General features: G+C 36.2%; 1 protein-coding gene, 1 long non-coding RNA gene and 1 pseudogene across 2 annotated transcripts in view; 1 reads left to right on the top strand and 2 right to left on the bottom strand.

Annotated features, from left to right (window-relative positions):
- The window catches only part of LOC144648402 (uncharacterized), a 210110-nt pseudogene that overhangs the window by 30766 nt on the left and 159968 nt on the right, over positions 1 to 19376 (bottom strand).
- The window catches only part of LOC144648406 (uncharacterized), a 167449-nt gene that overhangs the window by 70698 nt on the left and 77375 nt on the right, over positions 1 to 19376 (bottom strand). The window lies entirely within an intron of this gene.
- LOC144648685 (uncharacterized) lies at positions 7424 to 7919 on the top strand. Its single transcript, XR_013569731.1, has 2 exons — positions 7424 to 7565; positions 7681 to 7919. It is a non-coding gene; the product is annotated as an uncharacterized LOC144648685 (long non-coding RNA).

Here is a 19376-nt window from a genome sequence, read left to right as displayed (position 1 = left end):
TTCAAGTTTAATTCTCACACTATCAGTCTGGCCTTACAACCTCCCTCACCCTAGGCCTTCATCCTTCCTCACTTTATCAATGCCTGTGGACAGAGCCCAAGGTATAATACTCTTTTTATATTTATGGCTTTCAGGTTGACAAAAGTGTTAAATTTTTACCACCGGTGCTTGGGTTGTCTAATATTCAAAACCCATTGTAATCCATTATTATTAAATCATCTTCAAGGCTTAGATATTCTTTTGTCAACTGTGCCACTTCCAGGTTGGTTCACTCTCCAGCTTTAATTTCAAGTAGGCAGTGGTCATAGGTATAGGACTGAGATTGTCAGCATCAAATTTGGCCAAATAATCTCTGAGGATTTTGTTTTCTGCATAGGCAGGGCATTCCGCGGCACAAGGGAACGCCTCGTTGACGTCGAATCTTTCGTATGATTGAAGGTAGGGCTGCTGGTACTTGCCGCAGATATCGCAAATCCTGTGGTGATGGGAGCTGACAGTTCACAGTGACGTTCTTTTGTGCCACATTGTTGTTACAAAACATCCAAAACTTCCTTAGAAAGTGGAAAGATGTACGTCATGATGACATACAGCTTATTCCCCAGTGTGCCATAAATGAAATAGACAAATTACTAGTCCATGACGGGGAAGGTTTCTTGTCTGACATTGAACCCTTTGGTGGTACGAGCCGAAATGAAAAGATTCATGGAATCCTAAATGAAACCTTGAAGAAGTCACGGCTTGGTATTTAGTTTGCTTTAGCACTTCTTGGCATCTTTGTTTACATGTGAAATGAAAAGCGAATTCTGTCAGTTGAAAACAAGAAAAGGATAAGGGTAACACCACCAATTCAATCCTATTTTGAGCATCTGAAAAGCAGTCATGAGTTAGCCAACAATTGTCACTTTCAAGCTGCTCCTGGCTCATTAGATGATGATGAAAAGGAAGATTCCATTAGCAATGTTGGACAAGGAGACTTTGAGGTGACAATCTTGGAAAAATTAAACAATTTCTTAGATGCCTCAGTGAGAATTCACCAGTCGCAGACGGATTCCTGACAAGTGGCATGCGAACTGAACGGGAAGCCATTGAAGAAATGACAGGAAAAAACGTATTGCATGGGACAGGATATCATAATCAAGCAAAGGTGAACATATTTATTATGATTTATGCCTTGGTATTGCTAGTGTTGCGACTAAATTGATTTAAAGAACAAATACGGTGGTAATACTTTTGGTCACGCATTCGAAAGCTTGCGTGATTTTGTGACGTTTTTTGTACGATTTTGAATAATTTTTTGACAAGTGCTTAATCATTTACCTAGACAAAACTTTGAATATTTTGAAAGTATCATCCTTCTACAGTTGAAATATATTTATCTCAAGGAATTCTGAGATATGGCACATAGTGAAAATTACGATTCTTTTGACCGACCGACTTTCATTTCGCGCGAGAATAGTCTGGTTTTGTTTACCGTAAAATAATTAGATTAAACCAAAACTCTTGAAACTAAGCTTATTTGGACAAGGAAGAGTCATGCAATAGACCGGTTGTATTTATTTTTTTCTGCGCGTGATGGTTTTGACATACAAATCGATTGAAAATGGTCAATTTTCAACCCAATTTGTACCCTCTCAATCGAGTCTAGACGTCAAATCGAAAATTTCGTTTTTCTCAGAAAAATAAAAATATTTGAAAAAAGGACTACCTTCATGTAGAAGATGAGCGAAATCCCTGTATTTTAAGAATTGCCGCAAAAAACATTTTTTGTTCGACTCTTCTACAAACTTGCTCTTAAACATTACTATCCACTCTACTTTCCCTAAATGTTTGTTATCTCTTTATTTAACTTTACTTTGACAGTGTTATATGTTTTGCAATGAAGACAGGAAGTAAGGTTATCTCAACAGACATCTCAAGCAATTCCAAACTTGCTCATACAGTACGTAACCCTGGAAATTGGTTGCTCAATGCCAATTTATTGACTCTCAGGGTGGGGTTATTCACCAACCTTGTCAGACAATCCGGGATGGGGTTTTTCTTTAAGTGACTCTAGTTGGGAATTTTACACTAAGGGCCTGATTACATGAGCCAGGCTGGCTCGGTTTGCCGAGATGACTTTCAGCTCGGTATTACATGAGCCCGGTTAGCCGGGCTGGCCCGGTTTGCCGAGATGACTTTCAGCCCGGTTTTAGCATAAATGATCAGAGCATGAATGATCTTAATCACCTTTTTCCGGCAATAAAAAAATTATTTGGTGGTTAATTTTTTGCACTTATGCATCTGGATGGGTTACTTTACCTCTACATCCTATTTAGAAGGAGTTGCATTGATTTTTTTGTCGGATATTGTACTCAGAAGAGAAATATAATGCTGGCCCTGGTGAACGCGATTACATGGAAAATTTTCATCCCCGCTAGCCGAGATCTCGGCATCGCGATACCGGGATCTCGGCTAACCGGGGCTGGTCCGGCTGTCATGTAATCGCGAAGTTGATTTTTGTTGCGTTTAACAGACGTTCCGAGATCTCGGCAAACCGAGCCAGCCCGGCTCATGTAATCAGGCCCTGAATGTAACTTTTCTGTTCTTGTTCTCCCCTTCCCCTCACACCTCTATATTGGTCAAATAAGATTTTGATGGCCCACTCATAACCAGAACAACACAGGTGAGCTCACGAGGAGTCATGTTGAACATTTCTAGCACCTATGCCTTAACTTGGAAATCACATATTTACATATAGCATATATACTAAATGTAAATTAAAAGTCATTTGTGCCATGTTTTAGACAAAAAAGAAAGCCAACAAAAGGAAAGTTTGCCAAATGTGTCTGACACAACCATGAAAGTGAAAATAACAAAAAACGATAAGAAAAGCTAGACTCCAGAACAAAAAGCTCTGTATCAACGCAAGTAAGTAAGGATGTTTTTTTTAATTGGTGAGACATGCATCCAACCAGTTCTAATTAATTTTCTATTTACTTGTTCTCTTTAGGATTAAGATTATTCGGAAGGAATGCCAGAACAAATGGCAAGGAAATACCAAGATTTATTTTAGGTCCAACAACAATAACAGTTTGATATTGTCAGAGTTAGTATCCTCACTCCAGGCCTCTTGTGAACTTCCAGAAATAGAATTTGGCCAAGGTTAGGACAAGTATACATAAATAGCTGTTATTTGATGGTTTAGCTGAAATTTTCTTTTAGTTTAACAAGACCTGTGCATGGGACATCACCATGCTAGTAAACATTTCGATAAAATAATCCTCATTCTATTATTAGATTTTAAAGAGTAACCCCTTAACCAACATGCATGTAGCTTTGATAAAAGCTGCTACCATTGCAGTATTTTGTTATAAATAATTTTGCAGCTTGACAGTGCCTTTTACTATAATATACTGGGCTTTTTGTTGACAGGAATACATGTTATTATGGATTCTAGTTTTACGAGACTTGCTTATAGCAATTTAACTAGTATGGTAATGGCTCATATCATTATCAAGGCTGGAATTTTTGAAGCATTTCTCCAGAGCTAATTTATGCAAATGTAGCAATCTACAAGAGCAGTTCAATGACCCAATGACCAGTTTTCCATTTTTCTGATTTTTTTTTTCAGCGGCTGCTTGAACTTAAAAGTGTTACATCATTGACAACTTTGTTGGGTTTTTTTTTGCTTCAATAGAAATCAAGAAGACCAGCCAAAAGGGCCATTTTAAGTGAACCAGAAATGAGCGAAGCCCTCGGTAAGTTAATGATGACAAATGAACTCATTCTTGGGCCTTAAAATGGTATCAATTTTCGCTTTCTTTATCCTTAAATAGGGTCAGGGTTTACGAACCTTAGCGGCACGCCCCTATCTGAAATTTATGGGAGTACCCCACCCCCTGGGAGTAATCCCCCTAGTTCTGTTATTTCTATGAAATCACAAATAAGTAGCAGTCATTACATGTACACATGTATAAATTTTATTAAAGCTTGAATTACATCTAGATTCAGTGTCTGAATTTTAGCACATTGGATTTATCTTCTTCACATAAGTAACCTAATTCTTACTTTTTTTGCTTGCAGCCGAAACAGATACAGAGAAACCGACAGAGACTGAAAATTCTCCGATTACAGCGCACAGCTGTTATGTGCTGTAATATTTCATGTACCTGCATTCAGAAATCTAAGCCTTAAAAAACACCTTTCGCGGGAAATTTTGAATTGTCATCAAGCCCGCTAGCCCAAGAAAATCGTGATGAAGGTAAAGAAAATTACTCTCACCGAAAAAGGCGTTCCTAAGGCGCCACTTAAAAGGCAAAAAGCAAGTTCTCAGTATAATAAAACCAAGTCTGTTAAAATGAAAAAAGGTATGAAAGAAATTGTATATTTGCTGGGTTGCGTTTTGTAGTGAAGTTTCAACAAGACAACGAGTGTTTCCTCCAGTCGAGTCTCAGTCGCGCTGTTATTTAATTAAATTCCTTAAGCTTTTGCTTGCCAGGTATTTTCAAATAGTATACAAAGACGCAATATTTTTCCTTTTTTTAAACATTGGGGAGTACAGTACATAATGTCTGCACTCGTAAAAATCTTTGAAGCTCACCTTTCGAGTCTCACAAGTAATCGCTCATCAACACAATTATGTAAATAAAATTATATTTGCTCACACGGCCCTCGCTCGTATTGAAACCACAACTCCAAATCGACGAGTTGACATTTTCACTACAAAAAACAAGAAAGCTTCTTTGTTAAAGAAAATTGCAATTAGTTCTAATTTGACGAAAAAAGAAATACAATTTTAAGATAAATAAACAAATAACCTGTATTCACCGGCACAGCCGCAGGGAAGTTTTGATTGATCAGCTTGGAGATCCTCTATCATTGACCCTTCATGATTCATTGATGAAGCTCGATTGAACAAGGAAAATTATTTGAATAGTTTCTCTGTCTCACTGTAAAAATAAATTAAACTGACCGCCCCGCCGAGTAATCATAGTATAACTTATGGTAAATTTTCTAAGCTTTTCAGTCAAGAATTAATTAACCTGCGATCGATGGAAGTGATCGTTTGTTGAGCGTCTGAAAATAGATGATGAACAAAGTCAATGGCTTGCCTTGCTTTCACTTGATTCCACACAAATTTAATCATATCCTAGACTCGTCCTTTCAACAATCTGTTTCTGTTGCGCGGTTTTTTGAAGCTGTGATTTTAGGATAAAATTATTTACGAAGAGAAGTTGTTGGCCCCGATGAATGAAATTCTACCAAGTCAACTCCGCACAAAATGTACATATTAAACTTACTTGAAAACGAACAACATTTGTCAGTCAAGTTTCATTCCAAAGCTATCATCCTGTTTTCTATATTTTTGACTGGTAACCGAGCGACAAAAGCGTAAACTTAACAGCTCAGCTTCAAGCTTCAAACAAAAGTCTTGGATGTTCACCTTGGCGCTTGGCTGCCCTTAGCCAATCACAAGCCAGAAATGGTGTTTTCCCGCGAACCTAACTACAACTACCAGAATTCTTTGCGCTTTTACGTCATAATGCAAATGGTCTATTGGTATACTTACTAATTTTCCATTAAATTCCCAATGTTTTACAAAAAAATAACCAATGTTTCCCCAAATTAGGAATCTCAGAATTTTTTCCTGTGATAGTTGGCTGGAAAATCCCGACTCCCAGCATTGTGTGTATTCCTAAACAGCTTGCTGCAAGCTACAGGACGAAATAAAATAAACTACTTTTAAATTTTTATTTAGAAACATAGCTTTCAATACATTACAATATCTCCTTACTGATTGTGCTAAAATACTTACACTCTTAACTTTTACTACATTATATTAGTGTCTTTACTTGTTGATTCATTTTGGACCATAGTGAGTCTTTTGAAATATACAATGCAAGTCTATAATTGGATTATTATCAGGTTGTGCTACTAGTCGATATGCAATGTTTCTTCAGGCAGCAGTTGGCTGTATCAGTGCAAAAATGGCTTGATATGGTGTTTGATTTATAAAGTTTCATCTTCCCCCTATTGCTTCTTAAGTTTTGTACAATGTCATTCCTCTTAAGTCAAATGTTTGAACTTGATATCAAATGATTGCCTTTTACTGCTTTATGTATAGTGGTTTGCTTTGCTTTACTGTGGCATCAATTTGAAAAGTGCTGAAAAACAAGCCAGTGGTACTGACATCCTTGGGACCGCACTGAAAGGAATGATCTCTATCCCAGTTTAGTCTTAAAATAAGTGTAAAAATAAGTCTAAAAAAAGTGTGAAAAAATTGTGGACATGGATATTTTTTGCTGCCTGGTCAGACATTGTTTATTTTTTCTTTAATTTTCTTTTCTTGACTCAAATCATTGACATTGATGAGGTATGCAAAAAGAGCATGAAACATCGTAAAATTAGTGTTAAAAGTGAATAATGGTTTTAAGACACGAGCTCCACCACCGAAACATTGAAGGAGTACCCCTCTTACCCAAGCATTAAATGGTTAATAATGCAAGAATTAATATTTATATTGTTTTGTCGAAAATTACAAAATTAATGTGTATTTCTGTATCGCGATTCAGATCAATTTTTTATAAGAGAACATTTTCATATACGCTAATTTTTATAGAAAATCATATCAATTTGAATAATTAATGACGTTAAGGCAATGTTTTTCTGAAAGAAGTACATCTGGGAATGGTGTACAAGTACTGTGAGAGTGTATATTCAGTTGATTAAAGAATCCTATTAAAAACTGTAACTTTCGTTCATAAGGAACTGTGGAGTGTTTAACACTAGTATCACATAAGTCTTGTGTTTGCTACACTGAAGAAGAGGTTACCCTCATTCAATGTACTTTAAAAGAAAACGAACTAATAAAAAGAACTGTCATTCATTGTCTTGCGAGTTATTTTCACTCGTTATCACGTTCTCATCTGATACAAAGGTTATTCCGTTTGTTCTGTGATAACTGGGGCCATTTCAATAAAATTAAGGCCCAGTTCAGACGTCATGCTTCTGCCGTGCCAAACTGAATTCAGGAATTAAGTTCTACAAAGCACGGCAGAAGTTTGGTGCCTTAATCAAACTTTTGAATTAAGTTCGGTAAACCAATTTAGTTAGACACGCCATGCCGTGCTACATGACTCTGGTACGGCTGTAGTTCAAACGTCGTGCTTTTGCTGCACCAAACCAAATTCATAAGTCATATTAATGTATTTTGGTGCGATACCTTTCCCATGAGGAGACCTGAGGAAAATTCCAGCTTGTTCCCAGGGTCTACCTTCTTCAACATCTAAATTTAATTATTGACTGAATAGTTTTTTCCAGAACATTGGTTGTGTTGTAATAAGAAAACATTTCCAAAAAAAAAATAATTTGTTATTTAAATCCTAAACATGCAAAGAAGAAAAATTCAGTGCTTACACACATTAATTATTTTCTGTTGTTTTCTAGCTGACGACATGGACGGGAAGGCATTCTGTTGCCTGAAGGAGGCCGATTTTGAAGACTTATTTCCACTTCTGGGCCCAAAATTCCGCTTTAAAAACTGGTTTCAAACTCTTACCCTTCCACAGCTCTCCTTGTGGCCTGAGGTACGAGTTATTCATTTTACTATTCAGCTTATGAGAAATCATCTAATTAACAAATTTTAGCCATGAAAGTTCATTGCCCTTACCGTGACTGGTGAAAACATTTCTTTAAACACAGGTCGACAGTGGCAAGGAGGTTGACTTGATGGGCGTCAAAGAATTTGCCAGCTTTGTACGCCTGACGTGCCCCTCACTGGCACAAACACTCGCAGGTGTGTAAATTATCTGTAAGACACATGTTTTGCATGTTTTGTTGAGTGTATTTTTGAAACGTAGTGTCAGGTGAGACCATGTTGCATACAGTTACACATTTTAAACCCTTTATAAATTGACCATTAAATTACCCATTGACCCTTTAATTTTTATCACCAGATTAACAAATTTTCATTCTTGGGCACAAGTACCACAGACCTAAGAGCGGCACTAAAAACCATCGGCGACCGTGCCAAGTGCACAAAATTAAAAGAGGAAGTAGCTGCTTTACAGGTCAGATTTTTTCCAAGTAGACTTAATTATAGCTGTAGTTTGTACGTGATGAAAACTATTTTTGCTGAACATAAACACATGAATATGAAGACTTGACAGGCAATTTCATTTATTATATTGGTGAAAAATTATAAATACTATTCGGCCAATGACCATTTAAAAAACATGTTTTCAATTATCTGGAAAAAAATTTACCTGGACCCGATCTACTTTTCTATTGAATAATATAATTCAAAGTCATAAATTTTACAGGATGTAAAACTCATTATGTATAATTTACATGAATTATTGTTCATGTAAGCCAAAAAGAATTCTCATAGGGTGAGGGCACTCCCAGATGTAAATTATTATTATGGGTATGTGCTGCTGTGAAAGGAATGGGTATGTTTTTTTTTAGTATAGGAAGTCATTTGCTGGGAAACTGATCAGCAGTAGTTCCTAAACAGAAATGTTGTTCAAAGATGGATTTTCACTAAAAACAGTCTAATACAGAGTTGCAAAACCAGCTTAACATGGTCTGGTATAGGGTAAGGGTTTCACAATCCCAGCAGCACATCCCCTCCCAAAAATACAAATAGTCCTCCCTATATAAGTAACAACAAATTAAAGGTACTTAAAAAAGAACAACATTTTGACAAAAAGGATACTAATTATTGTATTATAGCCTGCTGTTTGTCTTTGGTTACACGCAAGTCAAAAATATATTACACAGCCTGTGGTAAAAGCCCCTGCAAAAAAAAGAAAAAAGATTTCAAAAGAAAAAATAAAAGAGTACAACCGAGGCTCTAAGTACGAACCTTCCTGGATAGGGCCCGAGACAAAGAAATTGTATCCTACTGGCTGGAAAAATGGCATTTTGTTGGTTTGGCTTAAATTCTGAGCCCCTTTTCCTCTCTTTATATTAATTTACTTTAATATTTATTTAAATACCTGGGACACTTCTAGATGTGCCACTCCTATCGAGGAGCAAAAACACACACTTTGAGACAAGTTGTTGGAAGACAGATTGGCCGGGTGCAATACTTTTTAAATAGGGAACTAAAACACCTTTTGGACTGTGGGAAAATGTACCCCATTGAAGCCGTGAGGGTAAGTTGTCTACATTTAAGAGTTCAAGAATCAATTTAGAGATCAACAACTCACGGTCCCAAAATATATCTGGAAATGCCGGCCGAACTATGTCAGTTTGCTGGCACACCAGTCGTTAAATATATTAAAAATGTGATTGTTGGATTTATTGAGTGAACCGTTTGGTACTTAATGGTACTTAATTACTTGAATTATAGTTTATTTCATATGAATCGGTCACATTACCTATATTTAAATGCACAGTAATAGAGTACTTATCTTTAACTGAAACAATTTTCTCCAGAAATGCCAAGACTACCAAGTTTACAAACACATTAAGTTTTACATGAACCGAGATGTAGCACGAATTTAAGTTAATTTACCTGCTATATTTTTGTTGGTGTGCTAGAACCATATCAGGCAAGCCCACAACGACAAAGACAACTCTGGTGCATCAAACATGGCGCATTTATCCCTTGTGTGTGGGAAGTAAAGTGCAATGAAGATTCCATAGACAGGATTAAAAGGAGAATTAAGTGTCTATTAAGTGTCGTCATGTCCATTTAATCACGAGCAATTCAGACTGGGATTAAACAAAGAGTTTTGAAATACTTTCTGCCTTATTTTGGCTTGAGATTTCTTACAAATTTCGATGATTTCATTTGCAAATATTATTAAACGTAACGCTTTGACACGCATATTCTGAATATTTCTAGTATAAAGCATTTAATATTAATTATTTTTTCTTGTAACATTCTAAAGGGTTTGATGAAGAAGGCACCTGTAGTGGAGGTGCTGAGAAGACAACCAATTAAGAGGAAGAGAATGGAATGGAGGAAAGGTGTTCCAGGTGTGAGCAATTTGAGGCACAAATCAAAAGTCTGACAGAGAAAAACACTCAACTTAAGGGGCGTCTGCATTTGATGGAAGGCCAAACTCCAGTGTACCTGCTAGAAGCAATCAACTGCAACTGCAAGAGCAACTGTAGCACCAGAAGATGCAGTTGCGTAAAATTTGGTCTACTTTGTTCTCTTGCTTGTGGAGAGTGTAAATAGGCTTGCTTTGCTCTAATGTCGTCGAGACAGATAAAGAAAGTTACATTGAGGATGTCTATGTCCTTTTGTATGCTTTTGAGCGCTCGAAGTTGTTTTTAACCTTCGTTTCTGTTTTTAAAAACATGTTTTCAATTATCTGGAGAAAAATTTACCTGGACCCGATCTACTTTTCTATTGAATAATATAATTCAAAGTCATAAATTTTACAGGATGTAAAACTCATTATGTATAATTTACATGAATTATTGTTCATGTAAGCCAAAAAGAATTCTCATAGGGTGAGGGCACTCCCAGATGTAAATTATTATTATGGGTATGTGCTGCTGTGAAAGGAATGGGTATGTTTTTTTTTTAGTATAGGAAGTCATTTGCTGGGAAACTGATCAGCAGTAGTTCCTAAACAGAAATGTTGTTCAAAGATGGATTTTCACTAAAAACAGTCTAATACAGAGTTGCAAAACCAGCTTAACATGGTCTGGTATAGGGTAAGGGTTTCACAATCCCAGCAGCACATCCCCTCCCAAAAATACAAATAGTCCTCCCTATATAAGTAACAACAAATTAAAGGTACTTAAAAAAGAACAACATTTTGACAAAAAGGATACTAATTATTGTATTATAGCCTGCTGTTTGTCTTTGGTTACACGCAAGTCAAAAATATATTACACAGCCTGTGGTAAAAGCCCCTGCAAAAAAAAGAAAAAAAGATTTCAAAAGAAAAAATAAAAGAGTACAACCGAGGCTCTAAGTACGAACCTTCCTGGATAGGGCCAGAGACAAAGAAATTGTATCCTACTGGCTGGAAAAATGGCATTTTGTTGGTTTGGCTTAAATTCTGAGCCCCTTTTCCTCTCTTTATATTAATTTACTTTAATATTTATTTAAATACCTGGGACACTTCTAGATGTGCCACTCCTATCGAGGAGCAAAAACACACACTTTGAGACAAGTTGCTGGAAGACAGATTGGCCGGGTGCAATACTTTTTAAATAGGGAACTAAAACACCTTTTGGACTGTGGGAAAATGTACCCCATTGAAGGGTAAGTTGTCTACATTTAAGAGTTCAAGAATCAATTTAGAGATCAACAACTCACAGTCCCAAAATAATGCCGGAAATGCCGGCCGAACTATGTCAGTTTGCTGGCACACCAGTCGTTAAATATATTAAAAATGTGATTGTTGGATTTATTGAGTGAACCGTTTGGTACTTAATGGTACTTAATTACTTGAATTATAGTTTATTTCATATGAATCGGTCACATTACCTATATTTAAATGCACAGTAATAGAGTACTTATCTTTAACTGAAACAATTTTCTCCAGAAATGCCAAGACTACCAAGTTTATAAACACATTAAGTTTTACATGAACCGAGATGTAGCACGAATTTAAGTTAATTTACCTGCTATATTTTTGTTGGTGTGCTAGAACCATATCAGGCAAGCCCACAACGACAAAGACAACTCTGGTGCATCAAACATGGCGCATTTATCCCTTGTGTGTGGGAAGTAAAGTGCAATGAAGATTCCATACACAGGATTAAAAGGAGAATCGAATCAGCAATGGCAGAAATGGAAGGGATGGATTATGGCTATTGAGGTAAGCTATCATATCTTTAATATATATGGACAGAGTCAACAGAGGTTCGTGAACTGTTTGGATGCTGTCTATTTATTTCTTTTTCATAGTTGTAAGCTCTAGTAAGTGCAAGTGACATTGTCGATATGATTTGTGCTTTAGTTAACTTCCTTCCACCCATAAACCCTTTTAAATTGTAACCATTAGGAACAATTAACACTGCATCAGTTTTATTTGAGGAATTTTAACATTTCATGACATGATGCCATCATGCTTAACATTAATAGTTTTATCTTGCCTGTGTTAATGAACAGTTTATGTGCCCTGTAGTATAGGACAATTACACGTGAATGGATTCAAGTGCAAATGATTATGGTATTTTCTAAAAACATTGCTGACAACCTATCCCATGACTATTGTATTGGAGTCCCAGTGTTAATATACACCTTTTTCATCCATTTGTTATTCTTTTGAGTTTTACCAAGAGGACTGTGTCACTGTATGGAAGGCATACAACATTGCAGCGGGAAAGAATATACCTTGGTCTTGGACTTGGTTTAGAAGACTGCAAGGGTAAACATTCTTCTGTAGAACCAAGCCCCCAGAATATAATAGCTTGTCAGCGGTTTATCCATTATGTAACGCAAGGCAACAACAAGCACAGTTGATCAAACCAGCAAAGAATAGATGTTGTTTTCAATGGGCTTTTTAGAGGTTCCAGGGTGCTACGATTACTTATTATAAGGTATGAACATTATTTGATTATAGCTGTTGTTATCTGTCTTACAAATCAAATTCATTTATTTCAATTTGATCTGATAAAGAGTGCTTTAACCTTGACAAATGCTGCATGATCTGTGTTTAGTTTCTGTTACTTTGGTACTTGTGGTCAAAAACGGCTAAAATGTTTTTTATATCTTTAAAAATGATACCACATCACGCAAAATAGTCTGGCGGATATGTCCTGGTACCTATTCACAAGTTTTCGTAAAGCTGCGTTGTTTGAATATGTTTATTTGTTATGCTTTTGTGAGTTTTTAGCATCATGAAGCTGTCGCCGCAAAGCTTAAATTTCACAAAAGCACTACTTTCATTTCGGGCTGTTAAAAATCGTTTTTTTAGTTGCCCGTGGTTTTGAAACGAATTTTTAACAATGAAACAATACTCTCTCACGTGGTATCAGTTTCTTTAACTTAGCTCATTTACCAGGAAATGATTTTAGGCCCTCAATTTTGTTAATTTTTCCCTGCGTGAAATGACTCAATCTAATGCACACTATATTTTTAATATAAATTCAAACTTAGAAAATAACCATTCAAAAAGTGTATATCTATCAATATTTTGATAGTATAATTATTTGCTGTTTCAAAATAGATCGTTTTGATTTTTAAATGGAGGTCTTTGCAAGGTGTGATATTTTCAGACCCCTGGATTAAGATCAAGATCACTTCTATACGGCTACAATATTTATCAAATCGAATTAAAATAAAAAGGGAAGCCACGAGCCATGCGGCCCACACTCTGCAATCTTAAGAGTGTGAATGCACTTGTAAGAGGCAAGGACGACGATTGGTAATAATTAAGCTTAAAGACTTTGGTGAAACACACAGGTCCATTACAACTACCGCAAGGTCTGCGTTGCAGACTTACTGAAAGTGTAGCAGGAACAGCTGCATTTATGCCACCTGAATACTTAGTTCGCAATTTGGTACCACCGAAAATATGCAGAGATGTCTACTTATTCAGAATGGTGATGTACGAGCTCCTGTACCTAAACCTGAAACAACCTTGGCAGAACCAATTGCCACATGGAGAGATATCAGTTATAACTAAACTTGCAATTGAGCGAGCCAAATATTAATGAGAAAAACCAACTTGCAATGGGCTACTCCTAATTTTTTCCACAGGTTTGGTACTAATGATTTTTAAATACATTTATTTAATATCACTCAGAAAGAAAAAATTCCTCAAGTTAAAGAAAGAGAAATAACGAAAGACATAAGGTACATCAAGTTATGTTATTTTTACTGATAAAGCTTAACTTTTCCATTCATCTTGTCATTTGATTTTTAAAAAATAAAGTTGGCAGTAAGGCTTGTGTAGTTAATCATCAGTGATTATTTTTGCACACTCAAAAACTATTTAACTACAAGTTATGACTATTTCTTGCGAGAAGCAACTGCTTTAATTACAGGCAATGTCCACAACGATGTATGTATGAAACTTAACAGCCTATAAAATAGAAATCATGGAAACCACCATTTTGCCAGAAAGCCAGATAACAACATGTGGTTTATAAAGTACAACCAAAACAACGTAGATGATATGATAACGAGCATTGTTGCAAACACTATTCTTGAGAGCCGCCACTATTCTTGAGAGCCGCAACAAAAAGTTTACCAACCACATCGCTCGCAAAATGGTTGTGAGCTAAAAAGAAGAAAGTGAACTTTGAATGGTCAGCAACTGTAAAGGTCACCGGACCCAAGACCATTAGGTCATTAGACAACAACGACAAGTATGCCATTTTAGAAGGAATAGCATAAATCCACAACCGACAGTATCCAGAGAGGTGTATGGCCAATAAGTGCTGCTTGGGTCTTTAGCTCAATTTCTTTAACCACCGAGAGCGTGAATGCCATTGCAACCGATTTTGATGCCAAATTCATCAGCGCTTGGATTACAACATAGTTTCACATTGCTTAATCTGGCAATAATGAGAGCTCAAGAGCAAAATCTGTTGAATACTTTCAACTACTGCAGGGTTTCATTCAACTTCAGGAGCTGCAAGTCTTCAAGATCAGCCATTTCAAGTGTGAAGCCTATTAAGTGTCGTCACGTCCATTTTATCACGAGCAATTCAGACTGGGATTAAACAAAGAGTTTTGAAATACTTTCTGCCTTATTTTGGCTTAAGATTTCTTACAAATTTCGATGATTCCATTTGCAAATATTATTAAACGTAACGCTTTGGCACGCACATTCTGAATATTTCTAGTATAAAGCATTTAATATTAATTATTTTTTCTTGTAACATTCTAAAGGGTTTGATGAAGAAGGCACCTGTAGTGGAGGTGCTGAGAAGACAACCAATTAAGAGGAAGAGAATGGAATGGAGGAAAGGTGCTCCAGGTGTGAGCAATTTAAGGCACAAATCAAAAGTCTTACACAGAGAAAAACACTCAACTTAAGGGGTGTCTGCATTTGATGGAAGACCAGAGTAGAAAAGATGTTGGAGTCTGAATCGTTAATTAGATTGAGTTCAGACGGACATGCCACCAGCTCCAGTGTACCTGCTAAAAGCAATCAACTGCAACTATAAGAGCAACTGTAGCACCAGAAGATGCAGTTCCGTAAAGTTTGGTCCACTTTGTTCTCCTGCTTGTGGAGAGTGTAAATAGGCTTGCTTTGCTCTGTCGTCGAGACAGATAAAGAAAGATACATTGAGGATGTCTGAGACATGTTAGTTCAAGCCTGCTTAAAGTGCAACTAACCTCAGATTTTAAAAATATCATTTATTTGTATTAGTTCAAAAAGAGAAAAAAGGCTTTAACAAATGCTTCTTTGCAATAGCTGTAGGGTGTTTCGCCCAAGAAGGACATTTTGATGAGGTGATAATACAGTAGACCTACAATCATGCATTTTTTATGATCACTAGTGACCATAGACTCCACTTGATTCAGTGCATTTAAGTGAAAAAATAATATATAGATTTAGGCAAGCCTAAAAGCGGAGCTCCCCGGTTATTTGCCCTTTATACTTTTTTAGACCGATTTTTTTATTCATGTTATAATAATTGATCAATTAAAAAAGGATTATCAATTAGCAGTAACTTTTCTTAACCCTCGGATGTACAGTTGAATCTCGACAACTCGAACTCACAAAAACTTTAACCTCTCACTAACTGGAACCTTTTCGAATTCCCCTTAAGGTCAATTTTTTAAAATAATTTTACCCTCGCTAACTCAAACCTCTGATATTTCGAACCATTTTCGATTTCCCTTAAGGTTCGAGTTATTGGGATCCAACTGTACAAGACCATCACCATCATCTGTACTCCCACCATCGTATAAGGGGTTGGGGGGGGGGGGCTTGGAGACCCTCCCCAGAGTTTTCATCCTATTAAGGTGCAGTGAAATACATGTACTTGTGCACTGAGTAGAAAGCCCGTAGCGTACTCCACAAGATGACATAATTTTTGTTGGCTGTGACGTCAATATAGCTGTCATCTTGATGCAAAATCAAGCTAGAATGCTTATGGAATGCAAAACAAATCAAATCGTACCATTTTGTTTAAAAACAAAATGAAAAAAAAAAGAAAGAAAAATGTTAAACATGACGATTTTTCGCCAGACCTCATTATAATTATGGCATTGCCATGGCAACATCAAATATCATGAACATATGATTTAACACATGAAAATTTTTGCAAGGTATGAATGAACAACTACTGAAAAATTCAGCATTGTAGAGTACCGTATTTATTCGATTAAACGCCTCCCTCGAATAATCGCCGCAGATAAGGGCACAAATATTAATGGACGCCGCCCTTAAATACACGCTGCATCATGATGTGGCGTTTATTCCAATAATAGAGTCAAAAAGCAAATGCAATAGTAATCAAGTTTGAACCAAGGCTCAAAAGAAATATTTTCCTTGATTAAAGCCTTTTCAGATGAGCACTAAAAACATTTTTCTGTTTTTAAAATTCAAATGTTCAGTTACCATACTATTGTTAGCAAGAATAAAATTGAATTTGAAATAAACGACACCCTCATATAAGCGCTGGCCTTGCCTGCGCGTTGCCTTGCCTGCGCGTTTAATCGAAAATTAAATTCAAAATTTTTTTAAAAAAAGTTTGGAGGGGGGTGGCATCCACTCCCCCCCCCCTCCATGTACATGTATGTCCAAGGTTAAACTCTCAAAGAGGAGATAAAACAAAGAAAATGTTGTTCTAGTTCTGGCTGGTATGTTCCAGCTGTACACATAGCATACAACTGGAAAGTTTTACATGCACCTTCCCTCCCCTTCCCACCCCCCCCCCAAATGGGCACCCTTTGTCATAGAACGGTGACAAAAGTTATTATAATTATACAACACAAGTGAATACAATGTAGTGCTTTTCGTGCACGCTGATTGGTTAACTCGGAGGTGATTTGCAAAGTACTTTTGACCTCATTACAGCTAAGAAAAACAAACTGCCTTCGTGCATCGCTTTGTTTGCTTGTTATTCAACTTGTGTGGTACATATTAAAACAATTATTTACTTCAGCGTTGGTGAATGTGGTGGATATTTACCGCTTCGCGGCTCGGTAAATATCCAACAATATTCATCTCCACTACGATGAATAATTGTTAATTATTGCCCAATACCAAAAATAACAGCTTTCTGCTAGCACACCAGACTAAAAGCTAGCTGCAAGCCAAAATAGTGACATTCTGTATATTCTGACAAATACATGTACATGTAGGGTCCCCCAAAACCATAGCACCTTCTTCCCTAATTAAATGAGTATTGTTCCTTTCTCCTTTCACTTATTTACACATAATACAATCTATAGCTGTGTATAGTTTGGTTTTGGTAAAGTCAAAATTTGCCTAGGAAAAATAAATATTTCATCAGTTAATTATTGTATTGCAACATACAATGTTACTGAATTTTGAGATTAATGAACTGTGTTTCTCATTTATTACTGTTCTTCACAGTGTGAGCACTGAGAATTAAGGATAATTTTTATGTTGTGCTATCAGAAATCCTTTAAGAAATATACATGATTGTACCACAACTGGCTTTTTTTCATTAACTTTAAAATTACACCTGTCCATATTTAAGTACATTAAGTATTAGTTGTACATGCAATTAAGAGATAATATAATAATTTGATTGTTCATTTATCTCTCCCTGTCCCTGCAGCTATCTGGTACTTGTGTTAACCCTGAAAAAGGCAAAAAAGACAGATAAAATTTTGTTGATTATCATTGGCATTAATATTTATAATTCCAAAGTTATTCAAAACACTGATCTACAGATACAATGTATAGGGAAATATTTTTCCAATTTTTGGCTGGGCCAGGGACTGTGTTGAGGGATATGTTCAGAACCAAAAAAAAATCCTTTCACAGTGAGTATATCAGCACAACTGCTTTCAACCTACTGAAAACATTATTAGTGCTTTTTATAAGACCCGGCACATGTCAGGGCTTTGGTGAGTGTTTTGGTGAGCCACTGGCTAAAATTCATGAGTTCCCTTTAAAATGAGGTATCTTAAGACTTTTATGTTACTCTCTGACAGGTGCTGCTGAAAGCACTGTCTGATTAACTTCATAAAGGCTTGCATATTCTCCCCAAAACTTTTATCAGGGATGTAGCTAAGAGACACTTTGCGGGCACATCAACAAGCCCAGCTGTCTTTTCTAGCCTTAGCAGCTCTAAAAGTTTAGTAAGTCTTTGCTTTTATGAGAAATTTCAGCTGAATTCAGGTTTTCTTTCTACATTTGCCTAGTACCACAACAAGATAAACAGGTCAATTTGCACTTCTCCCACAAAATCATTACAAGTATTAATTCCAGTAATTTGTCGGGTCAGGTAGCAGATCTTGTTAGGTTTTTGCCCTCAAACCCCTCCCCTGCCCCCTCTTTTCTTGAGCAATGATAACAGTTTATTTACATTTGCTTTTACATGTAAATTGTGTACTAAATTCCTCAATAGAGGCAGAATTGCAAGGAAACAATAATTTTTACTGTTAACTTATTCTTATAAAGGAAATGTAATTATCTTCTTCTGTTCTAAGTAGCATAATGTATTTAGTTTATTTTAAGTAGCTTGTTGTCAACAAATAAAGTTATGTTTTATATCTAAAAAAGTCACAATACATTACATTTATTTAAAACTAGCTATGGTACATGTACATCCAAGCCATGCCACAGGCTATTGTGCAATATGCATATGTATGAGTGTTAAAAAAAAATTGCAACGATAAAAAATAGCCTTAATATACTATTACGCCCCGTCTTTCGCCTCCCCTTTTAACTCGCAAAAACATTACACCTGTTCGCACCAAATAAACACATATGGTGCATGTATTTTTTCTCCTGAAAACACTGCTTTTTATTCAGATAAAATAACTGAATGTCAATGCCCTCAAAATGTTTTTATATGTTGGTGTCAGAATGTGGGAAATGCACTCGAAAAGGCCAAAATTTGTAAAATTTTCTTGGGCAGCACCCCCCCCCCCCAAAAAAAAAAAACAACAAAAAAGCAAGAAGGTAATGCCTTAGGTATGAAATGTTCTCCTAAGCTATCCCATGGGGTTGACTGGATTTTTCAAATACAGACACTACCCAGTGTTTGTTTGTCCATGTTGTCAGTTGCATGCATAAATGAACAGGTACATTAGAGATAAAATGAGATGCACAAGTCATTTTAGAATATGTATTAAAGACTAAATTAAAATCCCTCAGTTCCCAAGGGGTTGAATAAGTTTCATTTTTAAATTACAAAGGTCATGCTGTTCTTTCTTGTTGGTATTCTCTTAGAGGAAAACAATGGCTCCAAAACAAACAGAAAACTCTACAATTGTTTTTACACTGCGTATGTGCCATACTTTACACAAAAAAGCACAAATT

This window comes from Oculina patagonica, chromosome 4 (assembly GCF_052425735.1).
Source record: "Oculina patagonica isolate OP01 chromosome 4, crgOcupat, whole genome shotgun sequence".
In the NCBI taxonomy this organism is placed as follows: Eukaryota; Metazoa; Cnidaria; class Anthozoa; order Scleractinia; family Oculinidae; genus Oculina; species Oculina patagonica.
Note: the sequence above shows the minus strand (reverse complement) of the source record. Positions and strands in the feature narration are given on the sequence as shown.